The sequence below is a fragment of the Hordeum vulgare genome, chromosome 1H (assembly GCF_904849725.1).
Source record: "Hordeum vulgare subsp. vulgare chromosome 1H, MorexV3_pseudomolecules_assembly, whole genome shotgun sequence".
NCBI lineage: Eukaryota > Viridiplantae > Streptophyta > Magnoliopsida > Poales > Poaceae > Hordeum > Hordeum vulgare.
In genome coordinates, this window is record NC_058518.1 from 222258012 (window position 1) to 222269972 (window position 11961).

The 11961-nt window shown below is 46.3% G+C and overlaps 1 long non-coding RNA gene across 1 annotated transcript; it reads left to right on the forward strand.

Annotated features, from left to right (window-relative positions):
* The first annotated feature begins 1622 nt into the window (after positions 1 to 1622).
* On the forward strand, positions 1623 to 2755 carry LOC123408941. Its single transcript, XR_006612812.1, has 2 exons — positions 1623 to 1851; positions 1943 to 2755. It is a non-coding gene; the product is annotated as an uncharacterized LOC123408941 (long non-coding RNA).
* Positions 2756 to 11961: the final 9206 nt, after the last annotated feature.

Genomic DNA, 11961 nt, shown 5'->3' on the forward strand with positions numbered 1-11961 from the left:
ATAGGCCGCTGGCGAGAGGGATCCTCCTGCACTGCTCGTTGGATAGAGCATGGTTAGAGGTTGGTGACGGCGAGGTAGGGGCCAGAGCGCCCGGATGTGGTGCCGGAGCGGCGTACAGGAGTACCTCCGCCTCTGGTCGTGGATAGAAGTGGAGGGGGAGGTGCTACTCCCACAACGGTGCCCTCCATGGACAGGGAGGAGGCGGGACGGGTCCGTCCAAGGTGGCGCGGGTCCAGGCCTCCAAGGGGAGGCACTGTTGAAGTGGATCCCATCGGATCCGACATCAGGGTAGGTCACGGTGGTGGCCACCTAGGTGAGGAAGGGTGGCGGTGCTGGGAGGCCACAACCTATCCTCACCAAGTTGGAACGATGGTCGGTGACGGTCGGACGGTAGAGGCAGGGGCAAGTCCACAGACCTCGAGAAGATGTAGGCGCTCGGATCCTACGACCACCAGGGCGCTTCGGCATGGGGAACCAAGAGGAGAGAGGTGGAGGAGGATCCCGTCGGCAACAACTCCTACTTGAACCGGTAGGTCGAAGGCGACCGTCATCGAGGGGTGGGGCCGTAGAGGCGGTCAGGGTGGGGCAATGTTGTGGGTGGGGTTGGGGCCGCCGAGGTGGAGAGAGGTGGGAGGGAGCAGCGCCAGGGGAGGGGGGGGGGTCGGTCGTGGGGAGGAGTGGTGGGTGGATCGGCTGTGTGGAGGAGTGGGATTGGATCGGGGAGTGGTGTTGGCCGCGGGGGAGGGGATTGGGGGAGGAAGAAGGTGGAAGAGTGGTTGGGGTGGGGTGATATTTTTGTTTCTTTTTATGTGTGTGGTGGCTCCATCGGGTGGGGGCTAAGTGTTAGCAGAATAAGTTGGATGTGTGTAGAATAATGGTCTTCGGGGGTGTTTGTAGAATGGACCCACCGTATGTATATATATATAAACACCCCTTAGATTCTTATTCTACACACACCAAGCTTATTCTCATAACACTTCTCCACTTCCGCGTCCACATGACCCGCACCGCGCACCAACCGAAAAAAATTGCAGTAGCAAAACCTCCGCCCCCCCGATTCTGCCCCGCAGTGCCTACCTTCTCCCCCACCACCACCCGCAGTACACCAACTCTCTCTCGGCCCGTCGTCGCTCCGTCTCCCTCCGAGTACTGCTATACGACCTCCCCCCATGCGCCTCACGACCTCCCCCCATGCGCCTCACGACCTCCACCCCAGCCCGACGAACCACCTTATCCCCCTCGACCCACCTGCCCCCGCATCAGGTAGCCACCAGATCCACTTATTGCGACCCTCCTCCTCCACCAGAGGTAGGGATCGGCGTACCACCCCCTCCATGGCAGGATCCGACCATCACCGCCCCCCGGCGCGAACTCACCTGTCGGATCCGGCCGTCACCTCCCCATCCCGACCACTTCCTACCATCACGGGGATGCTACACGACCTATCCTCTCCCACCCCGCTACGGCTTCCCCACCCCCAACCACTTTCCACCACGCGGAGGTGCGCTCACCTCCGTCCGGGCCTGCGCCCCACCCTCGACCAACCGCTATCGGAGCGGCCACCGATGCTCCATGCTGATGGGTCGGCACCTACCTCCCGATACCATCAATCCCCTCTGCTTTAGTGGCTAGAGGAGTTTAGATTTGGCCAACGTGTCCATCCCAACCCCCACCCCCCCTGCCAGCTCTACAATGGTGGACTCGGGAGCTATCTCCTGTCAGCGCCGTCTAGCAGATCTCGAAGGGGTAGAGGTCGTCCCACCCTCGACGAGGTCGAAATAACAGGGGAGCTTCCGGCTACTAATCCAAATTGGGTCGGGGCAGCGGGTGGAGACTTACCCAATTTGACAGGTTGCTCTTCGTCAATTTTAGTCATTGCTATCATTTCCTCTTTTATCTCAATAGTCAACACCTTTCATGAACTATTCGGTTTTTGATGCAGGACCGTGACGTTTGGCTTTGTGCCCTCATCTCTAGCAGGGCTCCGGTCAGCAGCTCCGGCGAGCAGTTCTGGCGAGCTCCCACGGTTCGCATTCTTCCTCGTGTGGAAGAAAAATTCCCCGCAGTTCACCTGTACTTGCCGAATAGGTTCTGGTCTCTGCCTCCCTCTTTTTCCTGCCTAAGATCCCCCTTTCTCCTGGTCCTGGACCTGCTCAAGCGACCAAGTGGACTACACGACGCATGGCCAACGGTGGTGCTCAGACGCAACACTTCATTTTGTGTGTGTGTTCTGAATTTTAGCTTATTTTACAGGGAGGTTCATTTGGGTCCTCGATGGAGTACGGTTGGGTGCCGCAATTTCTGATTTCATATGAAATTTTATATCTAGATCTACAAACTTTTTATGAACGAGTATATTGAAGAAAAAACAATTAATTTTTCTTTTCAATATTAAGATTTTGGAAGTGTGCAGGATCACTGCATCACTGCAAAAATGAACATGACGAGACACCACGGCAAACACAGGAGGGGCTCCACCCCGAGCGCTCGTTCAAAATTCTTTGCGTGCAATTCGGTCGTTTCAGTAGCGTTTTGTTTGAAGTCTTGAAGTGGAGTTTGTTTTTGGGAGAGCTCCACTACTCGTTTTGTTTTCCGATGGGTGTGTACATGTTTGTGTGTATGATTGCTCTGTAGTTCGGGCATTGCATTCATTCAATTTTGTGGTGGTGCACATGTAGTGCGGTGCTTGCACGAAGGAAGTTTTTCGTGGTTCCATTTGTAAGAAACGTTGATGCAGTAGACTTGACTTGTCTCAGCATTCATGATGCATAAGACCGTTTGAAAAAAAAAACAAAAAAATCATGTAGCAATTTTGACCGTATGATGCAGTGCGAATTTTCGTCTGAAGCAATGCGGTTGGCCACCTGATATTGTTCATCTCGTAAATGCAAAAAAAAAGTACGAAAACCGCAAAAAATTAATGAGGTTCACTTTTCTATAGCGATGTGGTTCACTTACCTCCGATGTGAAGTGCACTCCGCTTAATCGTCTTGAAAAATTTGCGTCCAACAACAGAAAAATCATGCAATGCAATTGTTCGTCGGATGTAGTGCGGTTTCCCGTCAAAAAGAAATGCGCTCTTCTATCCGATGCACGTTGATTTGGGTGTCACAAAAAACAGAATGACCGCATTTTGGTAATTTCAAAACTGCTCTTAAACCACAATGTATTAGAGAGAGTGTTTGTACATGAAAAAGATGCGCGTGTCGATATCTTCCCAAAACCGTAACATTTGCATCGTTCCGGCAAGCGGTTTGATTTTCTTTTACGAAAATACGCTTGCTACCACTTGTAGGCAGCCACACCATTTTTAAAATTCAATTAAAACCACAAGGAATCTCAATAAATGGCCAACATATAAAATTTGCGTCTATTCCACAACTTTTCAATGCCGTATCATATGCCTCGTTTCGACGAAAGGTTTTAAAACTACCGCAAAAACAGTTCCAAAAGAACGAAAAATTTCAAAAGTCAGAATTCTATTTTTTAGTAAATCTGAAATTAGTCTCAAACTGTCAGAAATTAGAGAGAGTAATCTACATGAAAAAGAAGCGGCTCAACGATATATTTCCAACCACATATTGTTTTCTTCATTCTAGCGAGCGGTATAGAAAAAATCGTGAAAATACGTTCTTTGCGGTCCATCATGCGCACACCATTTTTTAAACTGATCTCAAACTGCAAGGAATCGCGAAAATTGTTCGACATGATGGAGTTGGGGATTTTCCGTAGAAATCCAAGGGTATATTATATGCCTCATTCTGATAAACGCTTTAAAAACTGGGGCCAAAACGGTGTCGAAAAGGAGCATGTAGTTTTTTTGGTGACATTGCAGTGTTTTGTTTGATAGGGATGCAGTGCACTAACAATGGAGGCATGCATGCATGGTCCACGCACACACACATACACATCGTCATCGATCGATCCTCGGTTAGGTAAAGGGATGCCATACTCTAAAGGCCCACCGATAGGTGTGTCATTGAAAACCGCACGACGGAGGCATATGGTCCACACACACATGCATTCATGGGTTCACACACACACACACGTCATCGATCCTTGGTGTTCAAGCATTGTCAGTCAAAGGGATGACAGAGTCTAGGTGCCCACCAATAGGTGTGTCGTTGAAAACCGCACAATAAAGGCATATGGTCCATACACATGCATGCCTGGGTTCACACACACACACACACACACACATCGTTACCCAACCTTGGTGATCCAGTGTTGCTAGTAAAGGGCATGATAGGCCCTAAGGGCCCACCGATATGTTTGTTGTTGGAAACTGCATAATGTAGGAATGGCACACAAACACACGTGCGCGTGACACACACACATCATCACCCGTCATTGGTGTACCAACGTTGTCCGTAAAAGGCATGTCAGACCCTAAGGGCCCATCGATAGGTTTGTCGTGAGAAACCGCACAATATAGGCATGGCCCACACACACACATGGGTTGAGACACAGACACACACGTCATCGATCCTTGACATTTTCAAAACAACAAGAGAAAATCATGGATATTTTCAAAACAAGGATCTCAAGATTGATTTAGCTGGAATGACATGTCACTACAAACATTTATCGTTGATAAATGCCTCTAGTGATCGTATCTCACCTCCTAAATGAACTTTGAGATCTAGAAAATTCCCAACCAGTCACCCATCCTTGGACCACTCCACCCGAAGCACGCTTAACTTCCGAGTTCCATTCGACTCGGTTAGGGGCTTGGAAGATGCAACTTGCTGGTATGGGTTGCCTCCTATCATTTACAAGGCATGCCCCGATTGGTAGCTCGTGGGACCAGCTACGTAAGACATTTATGGTAGTATTAGAAATCGTGTGCAATTGTGGCATGGCACCGCCTACCGATGCTTGCATGGGTTGATGACGACGTCTCGTCCTGCTCGTCTAGGAGGTTAATGATGGGGCCGACACTTTGGCAGGAAACCGATTGGGGAATTGGCAGGAGACTGATTGGGGGTGTGATGGGAGACCGATTGGGGGAGTAGCAGGAGAAGCGTGTTTGGATAGAACACCATTTTAATACAAATTGGATAACTATGAAAGAAGGAAGCTCGATATAGCACGACACATGCACACTCCATGCTTACACACATACACAGACTCCACGCGGGCGTATAGAAGTAATTTAAATTAATCATGGTTCATTTGGCCTTTTGTATACTACACTAATTAAGTTTCTACGCATTTAATATGACTAATTTAAATTTGAACTAAAAGCACATGCTCCATGTCACCAAAATGGATTGAAAAAACATATTTGTGTCCTTGGGTTCCTTTTTATGCCCCATGCAATGAACGTGAATGGATTACTAATAGCTCGGAGTCGCGATGAGGCCACAAACATTAAGAAACTTAGCTTTTAAATTGACATAAATACAAAACTTGTCTAAAATTCTTAAAACTTATCCCGGTGTCATAACACGACACTTATACGACATGGTAATTTTTTTGTCCAATTTGGGACATTTTTTGGGACAAGTCTCTTGCACACCAAAATTGCTCTTAAGAAGCATCGTGGTTTTGATATGGAACATGTCACCTCTATGGAGGGAACGAAATTCAATGTCTCTTCTTGCTTTTATATTTTTTCAACATGAAACATAGACTAATACAAGTGCAATCCTTAAATGTGGAATTATTCAGTGCTCGTTTGGCTCCCTTTATACATTAATCGAGCTTTTATATCCATTTAATGTACATAATTCAAATTTGAACTACAAGCACATGCTCCGGGGCACCAAAATGAAAACATTTTTATGTCCTTGGGTCCCTGTTTAGGTCCCATGTTATGATTACAAACATCTCAGCATCGTGAATGGGCTGGAAACATTGAGAAACTTTGCTTTAAATCCCCATAAATCTGAAACTCGTCTAAAATTATTAAAGCCGGGGTTTCTACACGACACTTATAAGACATGGTAATTTTTTTGACCAATCTAGGACAAGTTTTGGGACAAACCTCTTACAATTTGGAGCTTCCCACGAGAAACATCGTGGTTTCGATAGGGAACATGTCACCTTTGTGGTCAAAACGACATTTGAGTCTTCTAGGCAAGGTTCTCGCTCATCCGTGTACTTCCATAATAGGATTACGTGGGAAACTAGTGTGTCTTTGTGATGGCCCTAGGGTTATCCATGTTGGTTAGTGGCATCATAATGTCTCATGTTAGTCTAGAAGGCTCAAAGTCTTGGTGTAGCTTTCCATCGACGGGGGAATCATTGACTTCCTTAAAGCAGGTGATCTTCTGTCACACGTGGTCCTCATCTTTGAGACTATTGAAGCATGTGAATGTAGGCTTATCATCAAGATCTTCCACTTGACTAAGTTATCCGGGTACGTTCTTCATTCATCCTTGGTCATTTGTTTCCGTAGTCACTAACACACATTCCCGACATGTCTACGAGTGCTGGTTCACTTATCTCTTCACATCCATTCATGGGAAGGTTTGAGTTGTTTTTTATCCGTAAGACTTAACTAAGACATTGGTAACAAAATGGGTTCCTTCATGTGAGAAGGTTCCAGTGGGGGCTTTAAGTAAGGTGACAATTCAAAAGTGTAGATTAGCCAACTAGTCTTCATGGTCGGAGGTTTGGAAAAGAGGGGGGGACTACCTTTCGCAGGTGGTTCACCATGACTCTAGTTGTGTAATGTCCTTGACTTGGACCGAAGGAGGCTAGTGATGAAGTCACGACAGTTGTTCCACTCCATTCCAGGATCTGGAGGTTGTAGGGAAGTAATGCTCATTGTACTCCATCCAGGTGGTGGATTGAGGGATGCAATCAACTTCTCAGTTCCCTCCTAGTAAGGGTTTGGAAGGTGACATTTAAAACAAGTAACTCTTTAGTCTCTCTTGATGTCCAAGTGTTTCATCTTTCTTGAATGTCAGTGCTGTTTGGCAAAGTTTAGCTGAGGTAACCAACAATATGTAGGTGGTTGTCTTTTCATGCTTCTTCATCTTCACCATGGTTTCCCAAAGCATTAGTGGTTTCTTGATCTTGTTTGGGTTAATAAGGGCTTCCGCTGCAGGGAGGGCACTCCGAGGAGTCCAACTTTTTCAAGCTAAACTTTACACTTGAGAGACCTGTCAATCCTTTGGGGCTGATCCAAAGTAGGTCTAGGGTGTTCATTATTCTCCTTGTATAATTAAGTATGTCATCGTTGAGGAAAACAACATAGTTCTCTAAGTATCACACAAATGTTCAGCTCATGGGACATGTGAGAGTAGCAACGTATACTCTGGGAGTTACTTGTCCTGGGGTTTGTGATCCTTCGTAATCTAGTTTTTCGTGTCCATCTTCCTTGTGGACGGGGTTGGTGGGGGTCGAGCTCGAGTTTTGGCCATAGTCTTTCGACATAGAGCCAAATCCTATGGTCATAAACTTACCATGTTATTGCTCGACAAAGCAAAGGGGTTTCAGGGTTCTTAGGATGTGAGTGATTGCTTATCACCTCATCCTTGAGCAAAGTTCTGAGAAGCCAAAAGTCCTACCGATTTCTCAAAATAATACTCATAATATACTACCCAAAGAATTGTCTCATAAAAGTTATCTCCAAACACTACTCATGCTATTCATGTATTCATGACTCTCGAAAGAAGGACCACACAAAGTTACATATGTCAACTATAACCATCTCACATATATCCCTTTGTAAAAAGTCCTTGGGTGGAGCATACAAGCTATTAGGCTTGAATGAAACACTACCAATCCAAGTCCTCAACTAATCAATCCAAGGTTTAAGATTGTGGGGACCCCAACTTACGGGGCGAGATCACCGATTGAACGTCCTTAGTGATCCTAGAGATCAATGCTCACCGAACACAAAAATGCTGAATAATAAGAGTCTTACATCCAAGTACCGAATTTATTACATCACATGACCGAATGGTCAAGTTCACAAGGTAGGTCCTAGAAGGCCAAATCACACTGATACAACTAGCGGCGGAAATCTTGGGGCTAAGCGGTTGCCCATGCCATCAACCTACACCAACAGTCATTCTGACTGGGAAGCGTCCTAGTTCGCAGGGCCATCTCTGAAGACGTACTCTTGTCCAAACTCCGGTCCTTCCATGTCTGGTCAATATATAACCAGTGGCAAGCCAATGAGTACTTTTGAATGTACTGGCAAACAACCCATGATATGAACAATGCAATTGAAAGTATAACAAGTAATATGCATCTTTGGTGGATAACTTCATATCTATTAATAAACTTGATCAAGGATATGAAACATAAACTAGATGTTGATTTGAAGAACAGGTTACACATATCAACATATCTGTCAAGGGATGAATACTCCGGATTCACCCTTTATGCCAAGTCAACAAACTTGGTCATATCAACTCTTTCATATTAACACTATTTACCACACACTCACACATACTTGGTTTATGCGGAAAGGACTGGACGTAGTTTAAGAAGCACCACCCAACTTTCCTTGACCATGGACACGGCTATTCGAATAGTTTTACACTCTACAGAGGTAGTACGCTGGACCCACGAGATCCGGGAAACTTTCGTGTCATCCACGACTCGAGGTATATAACATACCCGAGGTAAGTACCCGATCAATGCCTTTCCCCTGAGAATACTAGACAAAGAGGCCCACTCGATTGGTACCCAACCCACATGATGTACGTCTTACGAGCATCGAGTATGGATAGTATCATCCATGCGGGGACCAACGGTGTGCCTGGAACACGTAAAAACGGCATAGTCACCCTACCTGGCACGACCCCATCACAAGAGTGACCACACATCACTCCCGCCACTACTAATGTGGCTCTTTGCTAGCACCGACCAGAGAAATCGACAAAGCCCTGTCCCACAAAGGGGTAACGTGGTCGTACATGTAAGGTTGGGACGGTCGACACATCATAAATCTAATCCCATTTCCGACACCATACACACACAAATACCCGGTGCACCACTTCACCACAAGTGGCCACCTAACTCATCATCACCCTCGAGCATTAGTGGCACCCGATGTTTTTTTATAAACCTTTGATTTATACTATCATCATGCTCATGCTGCTACTATTCTAGCTTTACTTGTCAACATCATATTAGCGTGATCCTCATAGGTGGTAGGATCATGCTCAACATGCAGGTGCTCCGGAGGAGCCATCGATAAAATCACTTCAATGATTTACCGATGCTTATGATCACATGCAACGGAAATATTTTCTCTACTAGCATGCAATATAACATATGTTCAAAACATGGTCAAAGGGTTGCTTACCTTGGTCAGCTAGGTATCCAGGGTCTTCGGGGTCTTCAAGTCCAACTCCTTCATCACACAGGTTTTTTATCGTCAATTTAAATAAAAAGCAATAAGTAGCTCACTCCAAAACAGATCACAAGGTCACTTTAAAAATGTTGTTCAATTATAATAAACCATATTGTTATTTAAAAAATATTTGTCTCTGGTTTTAGTGAAAGAATATTTTTAAAATCAATATAAGAGAAGGAAAACTATTCCAAATTAACCCTTTTTATTATTATAAAACAGAATAGTTGTTATAAAAATTCATCCAAGAGTTCTGTTCAATACTACATATGTCTAGAAAAATATATGTGGAAGAATCATAATTTTTCACTGGGTAAATCTTTTTACAAAAATCATTTAAAATCAAGTTTTAAATAAAAAGAAAAAGGGCTACAGCCCCTCGCCTGGGTTGGCCTGGGACTGGGCCGGGCCAGTGGCCATCCAACCAGCCTGCCCAGGCGCGCGCGCCGTTAGGTTTGAACCTGATGCGCGGGCCCCTGCGGTCAGTGGCTGCGGGCAGCGAGGGAGAGAGATGGGCCACCGACAGGTGGGGCACACCTGTCGGGGGCGTCTCCTATCTCTGGCCAGAGAGGAGGAGGAGCACGCCGACATGGTTACCGACGTCCTTGGACCCTAACAACGACAGGAATGGGTCCGACTCGTCGTTGCTTACGTGTTGGTTGTCGAGTCGATGACGGAGGGGCTGTGGTTCACCAGCGACAAGGTTGCCGTGGCAGAGGGGTTTCAGGTGAAGGCGGAGGTGGCAGCTACAGGCACGGATTCACTCGGGGAAGAGGGGGAAAGCTTCCAGGTGTCACGGGGAGTGCTCTGGTTGGCAAAGGGACGCAAGAGCCGACATGTAGCCGGAGATCAATCGGAGCTCCGAGGCGGAGGGGCCTCGATCGATCTCGAGCACCAGGGCTCTGCTTGCTCAATGGGGTGGCTAGGGAGGTGACTGAGGTCTCGGTGAGGTGGAGTGAGGGGTTGTGGCACGAGGGGAGGGGCTATTTATTGGCCCGCGACGGTGAGCCGACTCGGGAGCGTCTCTGATCCACCATGGCGTGCATGGGGTTGCAGAGAGAGGCTGGGGTTGAAACTACTGTCTCAGGACGTGGTTTTAGACGTCCAAGACTCACTGACGGAGAGAGGGAGAGAGGAGAGGTGAGCTATCGTGGCCGCACTCCTCTGGCGCTTTTGGTGTGCGCGGGCATGTGTCGCACCGGCTCTTAGCGCGGGAAAGGAGGGGCCCTGAGGGCTGCCTAATGTAGAGGGGCTCTCGGGGGAGAGGAGAGACACCGCGGGGAGGCTGGAACTGGTCGAGGGAGTCGCCCCCAGCTCGGTTGCTCTGTGTAGCATGCCCAGAGCACAGCTTTTGCATGCCACGGCATGCTAGCGCGCTCTGGGGTGCCTTGGACGTGTCTAGCGTGTCCCGGGTACTGGCTTGGAGATGCCTAGCCATTTGAGTCCTGTGGGAGCCTGAGCTGGTCAATGGAAGATAAGAAAACAGGTGATGTCAGCCTTGGGCTGAAGCTTAAATTGGAGATTTTGGTTTATCTACTTTGAACCAGAGAGGGGCCACTTGGCTGGAGTTAGGCATTGATGTCATCCACCTAATCTATGAGTTTGGGAGAAAGGGATTGGGTTTAGCTAAGGTACGGAGGTTTTTTACCCAACTGCCAGAAGGTGCTCGACAGTGGTTTGGGGTGGTTGCACCCCACCACTGGCTTTGCAACTTAACATGATTGGGTTTGGTGATAAAACATGGGGCTACTCCAAGTTTGAGCTCCATTGGACAAGTTTAGCTTTGTAAACTTGAAAACATACCTAAATGACCAGATTTGCTCCTTCCAAAGGGAGTGTGGGCAAATCAAGTCCCACAAATCTCTCTTTGGCATGGAGTCCTCATTTGACGTATTAGGCGCTCCTACAAAGTTTCAGCTCCATTAGATAAACTTTGCTATGTAGAGTTGCTCTAACTTCATACTGGACAGAAGGGTTTTGCAATTATTTGCTGACCTTAACCACCTTGGATCAAGGTGAAACTTTATATGGGCACCAAATATGGCTTAGGGATACCATTGGAATTTTCAAGGAATTTATTAAGAATACTTCCTTTAAAAATATTCCAACAGGTCAAAAGAGACATAAAAGGTTTCCAGGGTTTTACTCAAATAATTATAATAAAAATAGGGGTTGAAAACCTTATGTATGGAAAATATATGTCCTTCTGAGTACCTCCAAATTTTCTCAGATTTTGTAAGGCAGAAAAGTATTTTTCCATATAGGAATACCATTTCTGGTCTCAGAAATAGACATGCAAATGAAATAGGGAAATAATTCATAAAATAATTATTTTATGGTTTTGGTGAGCTATAATGGTTTTAGAACCAAATCACCATCTTTGGGTGAGAGCACTTCATGCCATCATGGACCTTTAGTATAACCCAAAGTAGTGTTTTGTATTTAAAAGGTTTAAAAAAATAAATAAGTTAGGTGAAATATGGTTTTTGGTATCACATAATCAAGCATACAAGCATACAATGACAATCATGGCACACACAACATTAGTTTTGAAAAAGTTTTAATAAACCTAGGTTTTGAATTACACAAAAAGTGATAGTGAAAACAGGGTGTGACAAAGATGTTGCATCACTATACTAACG